This window comes from Eptesicus fuscus, chromosome 2 (assembly GCF_027574615.1).
Source record: "Eptesicus fuscus isolate TK198812 chromosome 2, DD_ASM_mEF_20220401, whole genome shotgun sequence".
Taxonomy (NCBI): domain Eukaryota; kingdom Metazoa; phylum Chordata; class Mammalia; order Chiroptera; family Vespertilionidae; genus Eptesicus; species Eptesicus fuscus.
Window position 1 is genome coordinate 111,280,905 of NC_072474.1, and position 24,481 is coordinate 111,305,385.

At 41.8% G+C, this 24,481-nt stretch overlaps 1 pseudogene; it reads left to right on the forward strand.

Moving 5' to 3' along the window:
• The first annotated feature begins 6,657 nt into the window (after window positions 1-6,657).
• On the forward strand, window positions 6,658-7,210 carry LOC114234895 (ferritin light chain-like; annotated as a pseudogene).
• The last annotated feature ends 17,271 nt before the right edge of the window (window positions 7,211-24,481 follow it).

A 24,481-nucleotide genomic window follows, 5' to 3' on the forward strand; every position in this document is an offset into this window, starting at 1 on the left:
CGGCCATGCGCACACAGGGACCCTGATTCTTGGTGCGAGGCCACACCAAGCAACAGAGACTTTGATACTTGATTATCGGTGTGGGCACAGGGGGACTCTGACTCCTAGCATTGCGCTAGGGGACCCTGATTTTTGGCACATGCTAACGGGGTGTTTTTTTTTCCTGTGGCGCAGGCCGTGTCCCTGATTCTAGGTGCATGCATGAGGCTGCACTGAGCGCCGGTGACTCTGATCCTGGGTGAGTATGGCTCTCACCAACCCACGGCAGCCACGTATCTTGGTTTCAGAGCTCTTCAGTGACACGCGGGTGGCACGAAGCTCCCTCTGCACATGGCCCAGGCCTCCGCAACTCATCATTTGAACCTTCTGGTGATAGTTAGAATGGGGAGACAATGAAACCATCCCCAGAGGAAAGAAAAAGAGGAATCATCAAGAAAGGAAATAAGCAAAATGGAGGCAAGCAGCATGACAGAAAAAGAATTCTGAGTAATGGTCATATAGTTCATACAACAGATGGACAAGAAAATCAGCAATCTATGCAAAAATCATGAAGAAATCAAAAGTGATATAGCTACAATCAAAAACACCATGGAAGGTTTCAACAGTAGACTAGAAGAAGCAGAGGACTGAATTAGTGAGTTAGAAGATAAGGTAGAGAAACAATCCCAATCTGAACAGCAACTGGAGAAAAAAATTAAAACGCAGGAGGCGAGCCTAAGGGAGCTTTGGGACAACACAAAATGAAGTAGCATACATATAATAGGGCTGCCAGAAGAACAAGAAGAGCAACAAGGATTAGAAAATATATTTGAAGAAAAAATGACAGAAAACTTCCCTGATATGGGAAAGAAAAAAGTTACACAAGTACAGAGAGTTCCAAGCAAGATGAATCCCAAAAGACCCACACCAAGACACGTCATAATTACAATGGCAAATGTTAATGACAAAGAGAGAATCTTAAAGGCTGCAAGAGAGAGGCAGAGAGTTACCTACAAAGGATCCCCCATCACATTATCAAATGATTTCTCAACAGAAACACATCAAGCTAGAAGGGAATGGAAAGAAGTATACAAAGTGATGCAAAGCAAAGGACTGAATCCAAGAATACTCTATTCAGCAAGACTATCAATCAAAATTGAAGGGGAAATCAGGAGCTTCGCAGACAAAAATGGCTAAAGGAGTTTATCACTACCAAGCCATCAATGCAAGAAATGCTAAAGGGAATGCTATAATAAGAAGAAATAGAAAGGGAGGAAGGAACAAAGGCATAAAGTACAGATATGGCTACAAACAAGTACCTATCAATAATAATATTAAACATAAATGGATCAAATGCTCCAATCAAAAGAAATGGAAATTCAGAAGTGACTGAATGGATAAGAAAACATGACCCAAACATATGGTGTCTACAGGAGACCCACAGCAGAACAAGGGACTCACACAGACTAAAAGTGAAGGGATAGAAAAATATCTATCAGGCAAATAGAAATGAAAAAAAAAGCTGGGGTAGCAATAATTATATCTGACAAAATAGACCTCAAAGTGAAGACCATAACAAGAGACAAGAAAGGCCACTTCATAACTCTAAAAGGATTGATACAACAAGAGGATATAACTCTGTTAAACATTTATGCACCCAATTTAGGAGCACCCAAATACATAAAATCTTCTGAAATATATCAGGGAAGAGATTGACAGCAACACAATCATAATAAGGAGACTTTAATACCCCATTAACATCACTGGATAAGTCCTCTAGACAAAAAATTAGCACAAAAGAAATCAATCCTAAATGACTCATTAGATCAGATGGACTTAATTGACATCTTTAGAACATTCCACCCAAAAACTACAGAATATACATTCATCTCAAGTGCACATGGGACATTTTCAAAGATAGACCACATATTGGGACACAGGCAAAGTCTCTCCAAATTCAAAAGGATTAAAATCATATCAAGCATCTTCTCAGATCACAATGGCATAAAATTAGAAATCAACTATAGTAAAAACAATCTCAAAAATTCAAACACTTGGAGGGTGAATAGCATACTATTAAACAATCAGTGGGTTACCAAAGAGATCAAAGAAGAAATAAAAAAAAAAAATCCTGGAAACAAACAACAATGAAAACACAACAATCCAAAACCTTTGGGACACAGTGAAAGCAATCCTGAGAGGGAAGTTCATAGCATTGCAGGCCTACCTCAAAGAAACAAGAAAAACTGGTAGTAAATCATCTAACTTTGCAACTTCAAGAATTAGAAAGAGCACAACAAGAAAAGCCCAGTGTGAGCAGAAGGAAGGAAATAATAAAGATCAGAGTGGAAATAAATGGCATAGAGACCAAAAAAAACAATACAAAAGGTCAATGAAACCAAGAGCTGGTTCTTTGAAAGGATAAACAAGATTGATGAACCTCTAGCCAGGCTCACCAAGAAGCAAAGAGAGAGGACCCAAATAAAATCAGAAATGAAAGAGGTGAAATAACAATAGACCCCAAAGAAATACAAAGAATCATAAAAAAAAAAATACTATGAGCAACTCTACTCCAACAAACTGGTCAACCTAGAAGAAATAGACATATTCCTAAACAAATACAAGCTTCCAAAACTCAACCAGGAGGAATAAAAAAAAAATCTGAATAGGCCGATAACTATGCAGGAAATTGAAGCAGTAATCAAAAAACTTCCAATAAACAAAAGCCCTGGATCAGACAGCTTCACAGGGGAGTTTTATCAAACATTCAAAGAAGAAATAAAACCTATCTTCCTCAGACTATTCCAAAAAATTCAAGAGAAAGGCACACTTCCAAGCTCTTTCTATGAAGTCAGCATTACCCTAATCCCAAAACCAGATAAAGGCACTACAAAAAAAGAGAATTACAGGTCAATATCCCTCATGAACATATATGCCAAAATCCTCAACAGAATTCTAGCAAGTCAAATCCAGCATTACATTAGAAAGATCATACACCATGACCACGTGGGATTTATTCCGGGAATGCAAGGATGGTACAATATCTGCAAATCAATAAATGTAATACACCACATAAACAAACTGAAAGATAAAAACTATATAATCATATCCATTGATGCAGAAAAAGCATTTGACAAAATCCAACACGTTTTCTTGATAAAAACTCTCAGCAAGGTGGGAATAGAAGGATCATACCTCAACATAATAAAAGCTATATATGACAAACCCACAGCCAACATTATACTCAATGGGCAAAAATTAAATCATTTCCCCTAAGAACGGGAACAAGACAGGGATGACCACTCTCACCACTCCTATTCGACATAGTACTGGAAGTACTAGCCATTGCAATCAAACAAGAAGAAATAAAAGGCATCCAAATTGGAAAAGAAATAAAACTGTCCTTATTCACAGATGACATGATATTGTACATAGAAAACCCCAAAGAGCACTAGCTGGTTTGGCTCAGTGGATAGAGCATTGGCCTGTGGACTGAAGGGTCCCTGGTTTGATTCCAGTCAGGGGCGTATGCCTGGGTTACAAGCTTGATCCCCAGTCGGGGGGCGGGCAGGAGGCAACCAATCAATGATTCATCATTGATGTTTCTCTCCTCTCTCTCTCTCTCTCTCTCTCTCTCTCTCTCTCTCTCTCTTTCCTTTCCTCTCTGAAATCAATAAAAAAATATATTTTTTTAAAAAAAGAAAATTCCAAAGACTCCATCAAAAAAGTACTAGACTTAATAAATGAATTCAGCAATGTAGCAGGATACAAAATTAACACCCAGAAGTCTATGGCTTTTCTATACAACAATAATGAACTCACAGAAAGAGAAATTTAAAAAGCAATCACATTTACCATTGCAACAAAAAAATTTAAAATACCCAGGAATAAACTTAACCAAGGAGACAAAGGACCTGTACTCAAAAATTTCAGGACGCCCAAAAAAGAGATAGAGGAAGACATGAACAAAAGGAAGAATAGACCATGTTCATGGATTGGTAGAATCAACATCATTAAAATGTCCATACTACCCAAAGCAATCTATAAATTCAATGCAATCCCCATTAAAATACCAACAGCATACTTCAAAGACCTAGAACAAATTCTCCAAAAATTCATGTGGAATAAAAAAAGACCCCGAATAGCTGCAGCAAACTTGAGAAAGAAGAACAATGTTGGAGGGATCACAATAACAGATATCAAGCTATGTTACAAAGCCACTGTTCTCAAAACTGCCTCATACTGGCACAAGAACAGACATGTAGACCAGTGGAACAGAACAGAGAACCCAGAAATCGACACAAGCCATTATGCTCAATTAATATTTGACAAAGGAGGCAAGAGCATACAATGGAGACAAGATAGTCTCTTCAATAAATGGTGTTGGGAAAACTGGACAGATACATGCAAAACAATGAAACTAGACCATCAACTTACACCATACACAAAAATAAACTCAAAATGGCTAAAGGACTTAAATGTAAGATGGGAGACCATAAAAATCTTAGAAGAAGCCATAGGCAGCAAAATAGCAGACATTTTTCATAGCAATATCTTTACTGATACAGCTCCTAGGGCAATGGAAACTAAAGAAAAAATAGACAAATGGGACTACATCAAAATAAAAAGCTTCTGCACAGCAAAAGAAACCATCAACAAATCAAGAAAGCCCACTACATGGGAGAACATATTTGCCAATGTTATCTCTGATAAGGGTTTAATCTCCATTTACAGGGAATTCATACAATTTAACATAAGGAAGATAATCCAATAAAAAAATGGGCAAAGGACCTAATTAGACATTTTTCAAAAGAGGACATTCAGAAAACCAAGAGACATGAAAACATGCTCAAAGTCACTAATCATTCAAGAGATGCAAATTGAAACAACAATGAGGTACCATCTCACACCCATCAGAATGGCTATCATCAACAAATCAACAAATGACAAGTGCTGGCAAGGATGTGGAGATAAAGGAACCCTCCTTCACTGCAGGTGGGAATGCAGACTGGTGCAGCCACTGTGGAAAACAGTATGGCATTTCCTCAAAAAATTAAAAATAGAACTGCCATTTGACCCAGCAATACCACTTCTAGGAATATATCCCAAGAAAACAGAAACACCAATCAGAAAGGATATATGCAGCCCTATGTTCATAGCAGCACAATTTACAATAGCTAAGATTTGGAAACAGCCTAAATGCCCATCAGCAGATGAGTGGATTAGAAAACTGTGGTACATCTACACAATGGAATACTATGCTGCTGTAAAAAAGAAGGAATTCTTACCATTTGCAACAGCATGGATGGAACTGGAGAGCATTATGCTAAGTGAAATAAGCCAGTCAGTGAAAGATAAATACCACATGATCTCACTCATTTATGGATAATAAAGAACATTATAAACTGTTGAACAAAAATAGACAGAGGCAAAGAAGCATTGAACAGACTGTCAAACTACAGGGGGAAGGTAGGAGAGGGTTGGGGGGGTAAGAGATCAACTGAAGGACTTGTATGCATGCATATAAGCACAATCAACAGGCGCAAGACACTGGGGGAGGAGGGCAGAGGGCAAGTGTCAGGGGAAAGGGGAGGCCGGGGGGAGGTTAATGGGGACAAAAAAAAATGTACTACTACTACTTGCAATACCTTAAACAATAAAATAAATAAAATAAAATAAAATAAAATAAAATAAAAATAATGATGATGGTAAGTCTCTACCAAAGGAAAGAAAGTCAGAAGACAAGTGTGAGGCCCTCACTCTGGAGGAGGACAGGCAGACCCTGCCTTTTTTCTAAAGCACTTTCACCTTGAAGCCATTTGAAGCTTGCATTAAGTCCTCAAACCCACAATTCAGACAAATCCTAAATTAACCACCGCATCTCTGTCTTACTCATTTTGGCCTTTTATAACACCGGTGCATCTTAGCTCACATATTTTCCCAAGAGGCACACATTCCAACAGCTGGGCTTATTTAGAAAGTAACAGAAAATTCCACATTTCAGCTGAAGCTTAATGGCTGTAGGCAAATAAGAGAATGGTACAGATTACCTTATTAAGCAAATGGGCCATCTTCCCTGACAGGAGAAAAGGAGGTAGTACAAAATGTAGGTCCTTGGGGACAAGACTCGGCTATTATGCTGATTGTGTATTTCATTCTTTTCTGGCAGGCAAAGGTGGATGTAGGAGGTGACACTATTCAGCCTTATAAGTGACGTATTTGACTTCAGTATGAGACCTTCAGGGAACTTAAGTAGGGGTCTCCATTGAGATTGCCTTCTATTCATCTTTTCTCCCTCATATGCCCCCCAAGATGCCTACCAAATCTCTCTCTCGAGGTTCAATGCTGATTATCCATTTGCACATAAATATCATGAAGAAATCGCAAGTTCTGAATGTCCAAAACTATGATTTTGGGCCTCCTAACCTGGTCCTCCTCCTTTGTAACCTCTTCAAAAGCCCATCAAAACCCCTTCTCCCAGGCAGTCCCCTCAGCGGCACCAGATCTGTCTCTTGTTTCAATAGTGTTTGGATGGAACAGACCCAGGGACGCCCCTTCTTCCAGCCTTCAGCCACTCTCCTGCATCTTATCCAGTCACCACCTTCAGAACCACCTCTGGGATCAGCCAACACACCAGGTTTTTTTTTCCCTACCTTAACTCCTTATTGTTGAACAACCATGAGCTCTCAAATTCGTCAGAATTATTCCACCAAGGTGGAGGCTGCAGTCAACTGCCTGGCCAACCTGCATCTGTGGGCCCCCCACACCTACCTCTCTCTGGGCTTCTATTTTGAATACGACGATGTGGCTCTTGAGGGCATGGGACACTTCTTTCATGAATTGGTGGAGAAGAAGCGAGAGGGTGCTGAGCATCTCTTAAAGTTGCAAAACAAGCACGATGGCCACATTCTCTTCCAGGATGTGCTGAAGCCTCCTTCTCTTCCAGGACGTGCTGAAGTCTCCCAAGATGAGTGGGCAAAATTCAGGATGCCATGGAAGCTGCCCTGGCCTTGGAGAGGAAACTGAACCAGGCCCTTTTGGAGCTGCATACCTTGGTTCTACCCGCACAGACCCTAAGCTCTGTGACTTCCTGGAGAACCACTTCCTGGATGATGAGGTGAAACTCATCAAGAAGATGGGCAACTACCTGACTAACATCCTTAGGCTGGCCAGCCCCCAGGCTGGGCTGGGCAAGTATCTCTCTGAAAGACTCACCTTCAAGCATGACTAGGAACCTTTGGAGCCCAGAGGACTTTGAGAGGCCCCTCTGCATTCCCCTGGTGTCTGGCTTTTACTTGAGCCTCTTTCTGAAACTACTAACCATTCTTTTAGCCACCCTAAAGCCCTCTCCCATGCATTGGACCAAATGAAACAATAAAGTTTTTTGCAGAGGAAAAAAAAAAGCCCATTATCCCAGATCAAACTTCACTTCTACCCCTCCTCACTTTTACTGCCTGGTCATCAGGTCCTATCATTTCCAGCACTGGCCCCAAAACCACATGGATTCTAGAGAAGGGACTTGGCCAAGATGGGGAGCACCTGACTCACACTCCATTGCTCATATTCTGCCACACCACAGAAGCCCTTGATTAACCTCAGCCTGCAGACAAAGATCAAGAAGGAACAAACTGGGCTCCAACTAGCCCTGAGTCAGACCTGATACTAAAACTATGAATGCAAAGGAGCTATGCGATGGCCCACTGATTTACGGAGGGACCAAAAAACCAGGACATTAATTAGGATCATTATATTCCTTAATAAGGAGATTCAGTTGACTTATAGCCAGTTCTAAGCTCACTATCTTTCTCTGTGCTTTGTTAATTGTACTTACTCATTTTTACAGTTGCTAAATTATAAGATATGCTATAGTTGTGAATGAGAAGGAAAGATTTATGCATCTTTTATGTCAGTATGTGCAATTGAAAGTGAAATTTAAGTTTTAAAAGAGTTCAAAAGGAAGCCTATGTTATCCTCCCCCCGCCTCAAGGTTCCCAGGTCTCTAGATAAGAAATCCTTGGCAAAGGAGAAATCCAGGACAGTGTCTCATTCTGCAGCCACAGTGACCAGGCTTTGGAGATTGTGGCTCCAAACTCCAAATAAGTTTGTGATCCCAGGGTTGGTTCAAAATTTGTCTCACAACCACCTTCCAGGAGTCCCAGGTCTTCTTAGCTATTCAAACTCTACTCTAAGAGGAGTGTCTTCAAAGACCAAAATTATCACCATTGTCATCGTCATTATTTTTCTCCAACATGCTGTGTGACCTTGAGCAAATTACTTATAACCTTGAGCCGCCATTTCCATGTATGTGACAAGTGAGTTAAAATAGCTTCTACCTCTATATCACAGGTCCTCTCACTCAGAAAATGCTCCATTCCTATTAGCTGCTAGTGGTACTAATCATAGTAGAATGTTTCAAAGCAAAAAATTACAAAAACCCAAATTTTCTACCTGACCAAAGGACCTCCCACTACAGTGCAATTCCTATCTTCCAGACAAGCCTTGCCTATTTGGTTTACAACAGGAGACTGAAACAAGCAACCATTTCATTCCTCTGATGGAACCCTCCTACTTCATCCAGAAACATGGCCCTGCCTTACCAGCCCTGAGTAGATCAGAGACTGCCTCTCGCCAATCATGGCATCACACACATATTACACATAGCATTACGTGCATAGACAATGACGTTGTGATAGGTTGCCTTAACAGCTATTATAAGAATTTCCCTTGTGAAAGACCCTGAATTTTTGTTTTAGAAGATATAGTAAATGAGATATTTCAGTTCATGGGTAAGGCCCCAAGACCTCACACAACTAAAAATAGATGCTGGCTCTGCTGCCTTCTAAAGAAGACAGATGTTTCTGGCTGAGGGAACTTGGTTTTGTTGAACTCCTAGTTATCTTGTCTCCATAAATCTAGGGACATGACCTGGGAATGAAGAACTTGCTCTGCTTAATAAAGAAATGAATAAGTTGGGGTTCCCCAAAGAAAACCTAGAAGGAAGATTCCTAGGAGGGATTGAGGCTTGACCTTGGATGCAAGAGAGAGGAGGGGATCCCAGAGGTGATGACAAGTCAGTGAATGAAACTTTCTCTAGTGTTAAGATATAAAGTGGGAGAGTCACCGCTTCTATCTGCTGGCCACAAAAAAAGTAGAACTAAGGAACAAAAAAGGAAAGCTACAAAATATACAGAGGGGCCATCTTAAAATAAGTTTAGTGAGGTCTTTTCACAGCTTCAGTAATCAGCAACAGTTCATAATTGGTGGTCCATCCTATATAATAAAAGGCTAATATGCAAATTGTCCTCTCAACTGGGAATTCAACTGGGAGTTTGACCAGGGGGCGGGGCCAGCCAGCCAACCACCTGTGGCCCTTCCCCCCAGCCAGCTCCACCCCTGATCGCCTCCCCACACCCCAATCAGGACAGGATGGCTGAACTTCGCCTGTACATGAATTCATGCACTGAGCCTCTAGTAAATTATAATAGTTTATCCATTCTAAGCTGCACATTTTTTTCACACTTCAATCTCTCTGCACTCAGGATTCATCTTACAACTGATTATGTCTTAATATTGATTGGCAAAATTTTGCTTTTTCTTTCTTTCTTTGAGGTAGGTAGAAAAGGGAGGTGTCTTACAATCAGTGGCACCTTGGATTTTTTAAAATATGGCAGCTGCTTCAATAGATGAGCCAATGACTTCAACTCTCCAAGCCATGTTTGACAAATACTGGCATTATCACAGTCCTTAGGGTTACAGTGTTAGATTCCAGGCCAGTGAAGACAAGCTCTGTTAATTCTTTGTTCTAATTGACATCTTAAGAGTTCAGAGAGTTCTTATTCGATAGCTAACATGTTATGGAGCTAAGGCAAATTTAATTTTACCTGACCTCTGTGCCATGAAGTGATTAGCCAGCTAACAATGTGTGTTGATCAACTCACTGGGTCATAAATATGTTGAATCTCTTTGCTTCCTTATAATCACAAAGAAAGGAAATTCTGAGCACCACAAGGGAACAATTTTAAGTCCAATTAGATGATTTTCTGTCTCTGCAAGACTTGTTCATTCTTCCCATTCAGTTAAGGAAACTTGCATGATTTTTATTCCACACTTTTCTTCTCAAAGGAAACTTGAGCTTTCTCATTCTATCTTAGCCTAAGAGGCATTGAAGACACACACACACACAAAAAAAAAAATCCAGTAAAATGTTAAAATGTTATTAGTACCAGAGTTCAGTACATTGAGACCCTTTCTCAATGATGATACAGATCTTTAGTAAAAACTCCCAAACACATCACACACATACACACGTGATTGGCAAAAATCATAATTTTTGTATCCAGATAGACATAGAGACAAAATAGTGTGTGGTTGAGGGAACAGCCAGCAGCTGTAATACACAAGCATTAACTAGAATCATTCGTGTCCAAAGGTTTAAAAGATATGTTAAACAGAGAGGCTATATGAATGACTAGGGCAAGATGGACAACAGTTAGACATCATGAGTCACTCACTATGCGCCAGGCACTATCCCCAATACCACTAACACCTTTGATCATCCTGCAAGGGACGTACCATTGTCCAAGATGCTGTATAGTAATGTCCCTGATCAGCAAAAATCAGGGCTGAGATTCAAACCCAGAACTGTCAAACGGCAAAGCTTCTGCTCCCTCCCTTCTGCCAAGTTGCCTCATTTTCAGGCTGTGTTTCCATATTCCAGCCTCAAAAAAGTTCAGCTCTCTCATGTAGCACTGCTTGTCAAAATGACATTCCAGCTGCACGGCCCATCTCCAGATGGGGAGTAACCTTCTCCCGTTGCATCTACCCTTGTGTTTCCCATTCATTGCTGACAGGTAGCAACAGTCCCTCCTTTCTGAAAATGTCACTGAGCCATCTTCAAGGAAAAAAGGAGATGCTGACATTCTACTTTTCCTGTGACTCCCTTGAGGAACATTTAATCCTCATGACCTTGTGGCTATTTAAAAAGAACCAATCTCCAGACCTTGTCAGTTGGTGACAGCCAGCCAGCATTTTGTCTAATGGGCCCGAGGGTAGACACAGTTTGCAATGGGGAAGGGTAACATCTGGCTGGTGTTTAAAAAGGAAATGGGGTTTCTCAATGATTATTACTCACCAACAGTATTCAAAGGCATGTTTTCTCTGCATTGTTATATATAGGCAAAAACAAATCCCAAGCACAGATATTCAAAATCTACATTGGTTTTATGATGAGCTAGCAAGATGCTGCTGTCTGCTAAAAAAAAAAAAAATTGGAGGACCTTCAATTTGATTTTTATGATACCAAAAATTGAATATTACAGGATTTTAAAGAAATATTAAAGCTGAGTAGCTATGGGCATTAATAACTACCACTTATTAAGTCAGACAATGAGCTTGGTGATTTATGTTATCCAATCACATCCTCTTATTCCCCGCTTTACAGATGAAAAAACTGAGGCTAAGTCAGAGACCTAGGACTGGGGATGCTCTGGGAAATGTTTGGTATCTTCCTATGATGTGGTTAGTACAGAAATTGAGAGTGTTTAGACACTTTTACAGGCATTTGACACTGCCTTGAAAACCAAGCAACATTTCATTTTTCAGGTAATTTATTTTTATTCTTTATATTTTAGAAAAGTATCAGTCCACAATGGATTAGAACTTTAAAAAAATTTGTCCTTTACCACAAATGGTTTTAAAATCATTTTAATAAAAATTTAAAAACTCTGGAATAATGGTCAAATTGGTAGAAAAAATAGATTTAAATTCATAGATTGCCATTTAATGATCAGTAATTCTTCATCCAAGTGGCTATGCTTCTGGGATGGCTAATGGGGCCCAGGCACCTATATTATTTAAAGCTCTACAGGAGATATAAGGTCTGGGAGAGTAGCATCTTTGTCTGTCTTGTTTACTCATATATCCCAAAGGAACTGTGTCTCATACTAAGTAGGTGCTTAATAAACACTGAGTATGTAAACAAATAACTTCTCTGATGGAAAGACCTGCTTGAGGACCATTACTTTCTACATATTCTTCTACCCTCAAGATTTTACCTGTCAACAGACTGAAGATTCCTATAAGCTTCCATGCTTGGTAGGATCGGGCCTAAACGGGCAGTTGGACATCCCTCTCACAATCCAAGACTGCTTGGCTCCCAACTGCTCGCCTGACTGCCTTCCTGATTGCCCCTAACTGCTTCTGCCTGCCAGCCTGATCAACCCCTAACCACTCGCCTGCCCACCTGATTGATGCCTAACTGCTCCCCTGCCAGCCTGATTGCCCCTAACTGCCCTCCCCTGCAGGCCTGGGTCCCCCCCAACTGCCCTTCCCTACAGGCTTGATCACTCCCAACTGCCCTCCCTTGCAGGCCTGGTCCCTCCCAACTGCCCTCCCATGCTGGCCATCTTGTGGCGGCCATCTTGTGTCCACATGGGGGCAGCCATCTTTGACCACATGGGGGCAGCCATCTTGTGTGTTGGCATGACAGTCAATTTGCATATTACTCTTTTATTATATAGAATGCTGCTGTCAACATTCATGCACAAACTTTTATGTGGACATATGTTTTCATGTCCTTTGGGAGGAAACCTAAGAGTGAAATTGCTAGGTCACATTACATCTCTATGCTTGACTTTTTAAGAACTGCCAAACTGTTTTTCAAAGAAGTTGCATCATTTTACATGGCCATCAGCAATGGAGGAGGGTTCCAAATTTTCCTCACCAATAATTGCCATGCTCTGTCTTTTTAATTAGTCATTCTCATAAGTGTAAAGTATTGTCTGATTGTAGCTTTGGTTTCCATTTCCCTAATGACTAAGGATGTTGAGCATTTTTTCACATGCTTATTAGGCATTCATATATCTTCTTGGAGAAATATCTACTCAAATCCTCTGCCCCACTTTTTTATTGGATCATTCATCCTTTTATGATTTAATTGCAAGTATTCTTTGTATAATCTGGATACAATTCCCTTATTAAATATCTGATTTGCACATATCTTTTCCCTGTCCTTGAGTTATCTCTTCACTTTGTTGATGATATCCTTAGAAACACAAAAGTTTTTAACCTTGATCAAGTCCAACTTATCTACATTATCTTTTATAGCTTGTGGTTTTGGTGTCATATCTACTAGTAAGAAATCATTGCCTAACCCATGATCATGAAGATTTATTCTGGTGTTTCCTTCTAGGAGATTTATAATTTTAACTCTTACATTTATGACTAATTTGAGCTAATTTCTGTGTATGATGTGAGGTAGGGGTACAACTTTATTCTTTTGCATGCAAATATACAGTTAACCCAGCAACATCTGTTGAAGAGATAAGTAATATTTAATTAGAGATAAGCAATAAGTAATATTTTCATGCACTAAAGACCAAATCAGTAACAATGTCATGCTGAACATAGGAGCCTGAGGTAAAAGAAAAAATCAGAATACTGATTCATCTTTATTTAAAATTTTGGTGTGTGTTTTTTTTTACCATGAATTTTTGGAGTCTTCAATTTTGGCATCTGAGGCAAATGCCTCATTTTTCTCACCCTAATCTCAGTCCAATAACTCTTAATCTTAGTATACCAAGCCTTCCCCATCCTCACTCCTATCTGCCCTTACAACCACCTGCATCTCCACCCACCATGCCTCAATTTTTATCACTAATAATACAGATTTGTTCATGTTTTCCTGCACACACCATGCTGTGGCAGGCATCTGTCATCTTGATCATACTCTTCACTCGCCTTGGAACATATTTCTTACTTTCCATTGCCTTTTTCTTTCCCATCCTATAAGATCAGGGGCCAACCTCTCCAGAAAGACTTCTGTGAACAGCCAAGTTGAGTTAGATGTCCCTACATTGCCCTGTCTTCCAGCAACATACCACTTATATCACACTGTGTAATAAATATGTCTTCTCTCCCACCAGACTGTAGCTCTCTGTCCTTATGTGTCTTACTCACCTGGACACTCCCAGATCCTAGCACAGCACCTGGAACATGAAAGATGAGGAAATAGATGTTTGTTTCACAGTTCATCTAAATGTGAGTACAGCAGGCATAAAGTAATTCCATCTGCCTAAACTGAACAGAGAAGGTTTCCTCAAGGAACCTTCCTGGTAAGAGGAAATGAATTAAGTGGCATAGAAGGCCTACCATTGCAAAGAGACAGAGAGAGCAGAGGCTGCGTCTGAGGTAGGAGCTACTTGTCCATTCTCCCAGGATGGAAGCAGAGATTCCAAGGTCTTAGTAGAGGGTCAGCCCCAGGTACAGAATGGTTATACATAACTTAAATAATGGGAACTGGTCCTAGGGTCTATGGGTGAGGTAAGGAAGTGGCTATCTCCAGGTAGTGCATCAATGAGCAAAAAATAAGGGCAAATCCTCATGAAACTCACTTCATTTATTTATTCATCCATTAATTCTCTGACCAGTCATCCCAAAAACTTTATGGGGCATCTTTTGGGCACTATTGTGGGCCCTTGAATATAAGAGTCAAAAATCAGGTTCTTACCCTAAAGAAGCTCATGGTCAAAGCTGCAAACCTACTATGTACATAAATTGGGATACCAAGAAAATAAAAGTGTTGACAACAAAAGCCCGTCTTCAGTGATTTTAGTGGATTATTCTATTTGCCCCTCCAAATCCACTCTCCATCTTTATCCACCCTGCTGTACCATGAGAGTCTGAACACATCAGACTATACACCACTGGGCTTCCTAGTACTCTGGCTTCCAACTAGATTTGGCCAATGCCATGCACCAGCAGGAGATTTAAGGGAGGAAAATGAGCAAGGGTGTGGCATTTATTACCATTGCTGTGGGGCTGTCTTGGGCTGGTTTTGTACAAGGTCAGGAGTTTAGTTAAGAGGTACATTCCACACAGCCCTCGTTGTTTTCTGGTTATCTTTTCCCTCTCTCCATTCCTTCAGACCTACTATGGCAACTAGATTTCATAACACTGTAGTATTAAGGTGTTTTTTATAGTTTCTCTAAATCCTGCTCCCAGCATTATTAATATTCAATTAATAAATTCTTATCAAATTACCCTAATGTGAGTGTGCCATCTGTTTCTCACTAAGACCTCAACTGATATAATAAGCTCCTAGGGAAGATGTGACAAGGACATGATAAGCAGAGAATGGAAGGAGGAATCCCTTTGGACATGTGAATGAATACATATGGCCACCCACTGGAGAGAGGGCATGCAGGAGAGTCAAAGCCATGCTTTGGGATTGTTTCCATTCCAGGAGGCTGAACCGTGCACTGAGGGTGTCTGGGAGTCCACCTCTAAAGAATAACAGATTCGAAGAGCAAGGAAAGGTTTTCTTTCTTCCAGAGAAATGCCTAGAGGACAATGACTAAGTTTTCTGGATATAAACAACAGTGAAGACTTAATGAGCTTAATCCTTCAAAGTAAGTCTTCCTTTCCCCTGCCATCCTGGGACCTCAAAGCAAAGGAAAGGGCAAGTTGATACACCTCAAGTCAAGAGGAAAAGGGAAATAGACTGTTTCCTAAGAGTTGTATATGCCATTAAATAAAAGGACAAAACTGAACTCTGCCAAGATTTCCAGGTCTATAAGAGTTGCCTGCAACCTGACATATCTAGAGGTCATCTAGAAGATGTTTCTAGAGTGGGGAGCACATTAGAAAGAAGCATGCATCAGGCTATTAGCATGAGGTCATTGAGCATTTAAATCACACCACTCACTTGCCTCTTTTTTATTTCATCTCCCTCAAAAAAATCTTGGGAGTATTATTTGGTTTCTCATTTTGGTTTCCTGAAAGAGAATATATAAATGCTGATGAGGTATAGAGTGCCTAATAAGAATATTTCATGTTGAAAATCATTACATTTAACATCAAGTATTATTATTCCTCAGTCTTCTGTAAGCATCATTAGCATGAGTCAGCCTCCCCAAGTCCAGGAGTCTCTGGAACACTTTGAGTACGTGAGCCCACAAAGCTAACGTCAAACTTTTGGGCGGAGGAAAAATCACAAATGTCAAGTGCTGCCTGGAGACTGCTTGGCAGCCTGCCACCCAACGGCCCCTGGACACACACACATGGAAACAATGGTACCTCAGTGGACCCTGCCTCCCACCTCCCTTTCTTGTCCAGTTGATTGCTTGACCAAAATTCAGGAGTTTACCTTAATCCATTTTCAATTTCATAGGCTGACTTGGCCCATTGTTCTTCTTGACTGATTCTGTCAGTCATTGTATTTGCTGCCTCTGTCAGACTACAGTAATCCACAAATTTGATAAACTGGCATGACCCAACTGATAGATAAAAACGTTGAAAAGACAGGCAGAGGAGTTCTGCAACCCCATCCTGGTTACTCTCCTTTTAAAAAATTGGCTTGTCTTTTTCCCCTTTAAAATTTAGAGCTCAGGACTGAAAGCAACGTCACAGGTGTGGTCTAATCTGTGCATAACAGAACATGACTCCCACCTCCCTCATTTCAGTCCTGCGTTTCTACCAACATAGGCTAAAAACAAAGTATTTCCTTACTCCATTATGGCTCATGGCTCATACTGCCAATGACAGTGACTTTTTATTCTGCTGATATTAAGTCATGTCAGTCTATTATGTTTGTTTTCTTTTGGGCTCAAGTGTAGGCTGTTTATTCCTGTTCAATTCTGCCTCATTATGCGAAGACTACGATTTCAGCCTGTTGAGATCTATTAGGATTCTGAAACAGTGGGTCAGACACTTAGAACCTCTCATTCCTCAACTTTTGTCTGACTCCTTAGCACCATCCTATCTCTACTTCTAGCTCTGCTTTTTAGTTCCAGCAATATAAACTGCTTCTGGGTCTCCCCAGTGTTCTCTACTACTTCAACACAGAAAAAGTCTCAGATTCATGTAAAGGCTCACACCCAGGTTCTGACTCACTCCACTCAAGCATTGGTCTATGAAACACAAGATTCAGCAGCAAAAGGATAAGGAACTCTCTGAGCCCCATGGCCAGGAGGCAGGGTCTAGCCCTGTCTCCACACTTACAAGGCTGTCACAGGATGCTCCGAGTAGCTATGGTACAGCCGATGGAGGATACAGTTAACATGAGATCTACCCTCGCATTTTATATTTAAGTGCACAATACAATATTGTTGTCGGTAGATTCAGAAAAGTTAAAAAAGCAGGACTCACACCCAAGACTGTCCAGAACCAGCTCGTGTCACTAGACCACATTATTTTAAACTCCCCACCAGCGGCGGTGAGGCAAGCACCAAGTGAGATCATGGATTTTTAAACTATAATTATTATGGAACATTGACTAAAGATGGGCCAGGTGTAGAACCCAGAGGCTCCAGGGAACAGAAAAACATGCCCAGCTCTACCTTGTGCCAGGTCTACCGCGTGCCAGGGTCAGTCACGTTTCCCCAAGATGGGCTGTCCCCAAGCCAGGCTACACACCATCGCCTCTGAATCATTTTTCACTTCTTTTACTAAATAATTTATCTCCATATAGACAAAATGGGTCCACAGGCTCCCCAACCTTCCTGGGGCTGATGCATAATTTACAGAGTGATGCCCGGCTGCCCCGCACAGGGAGAACTGAGAGGCTTGGTCACCTGCCAAAGTCGAAAAAGGAAGGCATCAGCTGGAGTAGAGAGAAAAAGCAGCTCTATGAAAGAGTGTGTCTGCGAAACAAAGGCACCTGCTGAATCCTCAATTCCCAAGGCAAAGGCAAGGCGGTGAAGTATGAGCGTCCGGCTGCCTCCACGGAGGGGGCGAAGCCAGGGAGGGGAAGTACGTACTTAACAGTGTTTTGAAAGTGTGTGTAAAATATTATCAAGGCTGCACTCTTCCTCAGTAACAGCTAGAATTTCAAATGAATTTACTCTATGCTTGACACTTTCCTGTACATTTTCCCTTTTGTTCTCAGAACAGCCTAGGTGGTACAGTCTGTTTCCATTCTGTATATGAGACATAGAGGCACAGAAGGATAGCCTGTTTGGAGTTTGAGCTTGTCATACTGTGTTCAGGAAAGCTTTCTCATTGGGGAAAAATAATATGTTCATGTCCATAAAAGAGGAAAACATCATCACACCCAAAAAATTTTGATCTCCCCCAGTTTTAGATATCGAAGAAGAGACAGAAAGCCAAGCCTTATAAGGTAAGGTGTAGATGAGCAGGAAAAAAGGGATAGTCTGTCTTTAAATAAAAATATTTATTGGTTTTTTTAAGAGAGAGAAGAAGAGGGAAAGAGAGAGAAACATTGATGTGAGAAACATCGACTGGTTGCCTCCCACATGCACCCCAACCAGGGATTAAACCCACAATCTGGGAATGTGCCCAAACCAGGAATGGAACCAGTGACTCTTCAGTGCAGACAATGACACTCAACCAACTGAGCCACATGGACCATGGCTGGAGCTCTGTCTCTTTAGCTGAGATGTTAATGTATCTAAACATACTTAAAAGAAGGTGTGAGGAAATGGGCCCTTGCCTCAAGAAAGTGTGTGAATAGGGGCAAAGCGGGGAGACAGGCCATGGAGAGCCCAAGGCTGCTGTTAGGTAGCAGGTATCTTATAAACCAAAATGTCACTACGATCTGGGATTCATTCCCTTCCTTGACCTGAGAGCCCTGCCAATCATTCTTGCCTGTCTTGGTTGTACCTTGCGGAATGAAGGCGTGAATTTCAGTCCACCTTGGACACATATGAAACTAAGATCCGCAACCTCTGAAGAGAACTTTGTTGTCAAAAACAATGAGAGGCCAAAGGGATGGGTGTGTCTCAGGGATGAGAAAGAACCCTCCCCTACCCATGGGACCACCCAAGGCCAATGAGGATTCAATTTTATTAAAGGCTCAGGTGCATTTCTTTACCTGTTCACAGGTGAGTGAGGCCCAATAGGAGAATAAAAATGGAGGCCCCTTTCAGCCGAACCTGGAGGCTGCTCTAGGTCAGGCAGCTGGGGTCCCAAGGGAAGAAAGAAAAATAAATTAAACTCCTTCATCTGGAAAATAAATACTGAGTGGCAAGTGATTATGTTCATTGCATGAGTGAGTCAGGGAGGTTTAATTCTCTAATTACTGCCTCTAGTTTCCCCGCGGAGATAAAAAGCAAGTTGGTGGAGAGAGATAATCAGGGCATTAATACTGTGTCTCCTTGGCTTCTGTAACTTAATGAAATAATAAAAATATTCTCTTAAGTAGTCAGTTCTGGTAAAAAAAAAAAAAAAGGAAAGAAGGAAGGAAGGGAGGGAGGAAGGAAGGAAGGAAGGAAGGAAGGAAGGAAGGAAGGAAGGAAGGAAGGAAGGGGAAAATATTTGAGACAATATGTTTATCTTGCACTCGATTAAAAAAAAAAATCCTAAGAGATTTACTAAGCAACTATTATGAGACTGTGTTCATTCCTAAGTCTTTGGAGCTCAATGTCATGATCTCAGCTCAGAAAGCACTAGATCTGGCCTCCACTGGACACTCCCCACAACACACATTCACCACCAACAGTCTGTGATTTCACTAATACTCACCTATGTTCTATTGGAAAGATTGTGTCTATTAAGCAAACTACGTGTATTAAGTAATAATTAGTTCTTTTCTTAGTATATAAAATTTTGAATAAGAGTTTCTTTCAAGAGATAAACTATGGGCTCGTACTGAGTCAGCAGAATCACAGACAAAATATATGTGGTCATTAAACAACCATGGACTGAGTGAGAGCCTGCTATGTGCCAGCCATTTTTGGGGTACTTAGAATAAGAGTAAACAAAATGTGTGGGGGTTTTTTTAAACCCCAGGTCCTCAAATAGCATAAATTCTAGTAGAAAAGTAAAAGCCAAAACAAATATACAAAAAATAAATAATAAATAGGTGAATTATACTGTATATTATCCTATATAATAAAAGCCTAGGTGGAGTCACACCCTCGCGCAACATCATCACAAGATGGCCGCCACAAGATGGCTGTGCACACAGCGGATCCCCAGGACCTAAAATAGTACTGTGGCCAGAGGGGATGCTTAGTGGTTATTTGATGAATAAATGACGGAGAGAGGAAGGGAGGAAGGGGAGGAAGGAGGGAGAGAGGGAGGGAGGGAGGGAAGGAGGAATTCTTCTTGAAGGCTCAAAGTCCTAATGTGTAAAACTGTAATTTTATTTTTTTTCATCTTTATTGTTGAAAGTATTACATATGTCTCCCTGTTTCCCCATTGACCTCTTCTAACCCTCCTCCACCCCCTGCCCCAGGCCTTCATCACCCTATTGTCTGTATCCATGGGTTATGCATATATGCATACAAGTTCTTTGTTGATTTCTTCCCACCCACCCACCCTCCCCTGCCTTCCCTCTGAGATTACACAGTTTGTGTGTTTTTATATAAAGACTAGTGGCCTGGTGCACAAAATTGTGCACATTAAAAGGGAATTAGAGGAAATATTTTAATATTGCTATTTGACCTTTCTCTATAATAGAAGTGTCAGAGTGGAAAGAAAATTAGTAAAATGTATATGAAAATCTCCCTCCTATCAGAGTCTGGGGCATGCTGCAGGACCCAGCATCAAGTCCCCACCCACCCACGCACGCCTCGAAATCGCAGGAGACCCAGACCCAGCCGGCCCCACCCCTGTCAAGCCCTGCATGGCAGGGGGTGCAGCCTCAGGTCCCCTGGCCTGGCGCCAGGTGGGAGGCACAGCCTCAGGTCCCCCATCAAGCCCCACCAGGCAGGGGTTGCAGCCTCAGATCCCCTGTCAAGCCCCACTGGGCAGGGGGTGCAACCTTAGGTCCCCCATCAAGCCCTGCCAGGTGGGGGGTACAGCCCCAGGTCCCCTGGCCCAGCACTGGGTGGGGGACGCAGCCTCAGGTCCCCTGGCCCAGTGCCAGGGTGGGGGGCACAGCCTCAGGTCCCCCGGCCCCAGCGCGAGGGCATTATGACCATTTGCATATTAGTTCTTTATTATATAGGATTGAACTAAATAATAAAAAAGTGCTTTATGACACTTAAAGCCCTAAATAATGTTTGTTCCAAACCTGAGATGCTATGATTTGACCTTATGCTGCTGTTATGTCTGCTCCTTTCCTCTCCTAATAGCCTGTAAGTAAGATATAGTGTCTCATGGAACATTGCGCCACCACATGATCTGATAAGTCAATAGTCAAGAGGAGGGTTTTGTTTTGGAGATGATACAAAAGGAATAGAAGAATTAAATCAGAATAACTATGCATCACTCAAAAAGCATCTGTGTACTATATCATAGAGGACCTGGCCCTTTAAAAAACAACAAAAGTAATCACTTTCAGGAGTCTGAATCCTCCCTCAAATTCAGAACTTCACACTTGCAGGTCATTTTTCTTCAGAATCCATATTGATTGGCAGAAACAACTACAAAAATCAATGGATGCTACATGCTTGATGGGGAGAGACTGCAAAACAGAGGATTATCCTTGCTCAGGAAGAGCAGAGATAAAGGGGAATTGATCGAGGGTGTCAGGCCAGCAGCCCTTTCATCACAGTTAGGATAACTCAGTGCTCTGGGGAGGGCAGGCTGCCATCCTAGCAGTACAGGGTCCCCTGAAAATGCTTTCTTTGGACAGATAAGGCCCCCAGAGCCGCTTAGGAGGCCCAACTGGCTTCCTGTTCTTCTTTGGTGACTTGACCATTTTCCTCCCCAAAATCATACTGTCAGCCTCCACATGCTCTCTGAGTTATCTCTGGGAAAACCTGCCTGTGGGGAAGAACCTGGATCCTCAGCCCCAACCCATCCCCCTCTTGTTACTGCCACAAACAATGTACACAGGGGCCTGTTTGCCTGCCGAGTACCAAGATGGGAGCTCACAGCAGCCGTGGCCCAGAAGATCAGAGGGCAGCCATGTGCCAGGTGGCATTGAGGCAGGTGGAGACAAAGAACCCCACTAGGAGACTAGCACAATAGTACAGATGAAGGATGATGTGGGATCCATCTGAGGCAGGGCCCAGGGGTGAAGAGGAAGGCACAGGGAAGATGGCAGTGATAACAGCTATGACTTTGGGCACCTATTCTGAGCCAGATAACTTATATACATCATACAATTTAATCCTCTCAGTCATATGTGGTAGGGCTATGGCCCTATGTGACAGTTGAGGAAACTAAGGCACAAAGAAGTTATTAAATGCCTGAGCTGGGATGTAAACAAGGACATTTGACTCCAGAGCCTTCTCTCTTAACTGCCATATGGAGATAGAAATAGAAAGGAAGAAATTCATGTACCCCAATAGGTTGACTCACTTAAATCCTCACAACCTACCATCCACCTACACCCTCCTTCCCACTCCCAGAGAACAATGTGAGTTTGAATAACAAGTTTTGGATCATTTTTATTATCTTTGAAGCATCAGCCCATGGTCACATAATACATTATTTTCAATAAAAGGTGAAAATGCTGAAAAATGTAAATTCCTGGCCAGGCTGCTCAAGGCCATAAACACTGGTGCACCATTAACTTTAAGTAGTGCCTGAACAGGAGCAAAAATTCAGGTACAAAGCTGCCCAAGGGGACAAGCTGCTCTCACCGTAGTGGGAAAAGGGCAGCCCTGATCCTCTGGCCAGATCTGGAGCAAATCAACTAGAAACTTTGCAAAGAGGTATCCCTAAGGTTGTGGTTCTCGGCCCTGGCTGCACAGCAAAATTATCTGAAGGATCACAGCAGATTACCTTAATTTCTGGGACTGAGGCCCAGGCATTATATTTTTGAAACTCTCCCAGGGTGATTGATTCTCATGCACGATAAGGGTTGAGAAGCACCATCCTTGGCTAATGCTGAGCAAAGTAGCTGCTCATGTACCATTTGGGAGCCCTCATTCAACAGTACTCATCTGGCCCAAATTTACTTACCTGGCCTCTCTCTGTGCCAGAATCTGTTCTGTGTATGTGTAGTGGAGATACAGAGATGAAAAGACAGGATCTTGTTCTCGCCGATTTTACCATAAATGAGTGAAATAGATGATTATAATGGAATGATGGGATCAGCTCCATGTTAGAACAGAGCTGAGCACAAAACACAGGGAAGGAAGAAAAGAAAGAGTCAGTCTTGACCATCGGAAAGAACCACGAATAGAAGTCAACAGCTGGACTGAGTGTTACAAGAGGAATGAAAATAAGCCAGGTGAATACAAGGTTGGGGAAAGCATTCAAAACTGAGAGAACAGCTTGCAGCAGAGAGTGCCAAGGGACCTAAGGAAGTTCAAGCCAGAGGAAGCACTAGATGCACTGGAGAGGCCCTCGAGTGAGGCCAGAGACAGTGGCAGGAAGGCTAGATCCCACAGGGCCTGGTGTGCCGTGTAGAGCACTGATTTTTTTCTAGACACAGAGACAGCACCTTTGAGAAGATGTCTGGAATCAAAGAATGGAAGTGTGAAAAAATCTGGGGACCCATAGTGCAAAGTATGTAAGGTAGCATTTATTGCACATTTACCATGTGTCAGATCCTGTTCTAAGCACTTCACCTTCATTCATCCAATCCATTGCACAAGTATTTATTGGCCATCTACTGCTATAGGCCATACACCAAGCTCTAGGTGCAGAGAATACACAGTAAACAGTCAAAAATCCATCTCCTTGTGAAGTTTGCATTTATGCAGGGGGAGAGAGGAGAAAGCCAACTGGAAGACTAGGTAAAATAGTGAATTAGATGCCAATACATGCTATAACAAACACAAAAGAGAGGAAAAGAATAGGAGTGTTTGAGGTGTGATTGTCATTTGATATATCCACTTGTCTAGCCTATGGCCCCTATTATTCCAGCAGCAGGAATCTAGATGTTACCCAGGTATTTTGTAGATGTGATTAGAATTCATAATTAGTTGCCTTTAACTAAAGATTGTCCCTGCTAGTCTGAGTGGGCCTGATCCAATCAGTTGAAAGGTTTCAAGAGCAGATCTGAGGCTGTCTTGAGGAAGAAGAAATTCTCAGCTGAGAGTGTGAGCCAGCTCTTGTGGATTTCAGACTCTCCTCCCAAGCCCCCACAATTGCATAAGCCAGTTCCTTTCAAATAAATCTTTTAAAATATAGTTCCTACTGCTTCGGTGCCTCTGGTTGAACCCTGAGTGATATAGGGGAAAGCTGACATTTTAATTAGGGGAGGCCAGATGGATCTCACTGAGAAGGTAATATTGAAGAAAAAAAAACCTAAAGTGGTAAGTGAATGAGTGAGCCAATAGCTGAATAAAGGAAGAGAACCTTCCAGACAAAGTAACCACAAATGCAGGGCATTCTTCCATTTAATCTTCAGAGCAACATTATAAAGTAGGAGTTAATATTATTGTCAAGAACTGTGAAGAGCCTGAGATTTTCCCCTGCTTATCAGTTTACAAGTTATCCTGCCTCACATGGATGCTGGCAGAAGATAATGAGACTCCTGACTCAGCAGCAACGGGCTCTAATACTCACAGCACTGCAGGTGGCAGGAGCTTTGTGTATGCTGCAGACACCCTAGCTCTCCCCAGATCCCACAGGGAAGACACAGGTGGGCTCTCATGGATGCTGTGTGGCCTTGTGTCATAGTGGAGGAACCTGAGCTTAG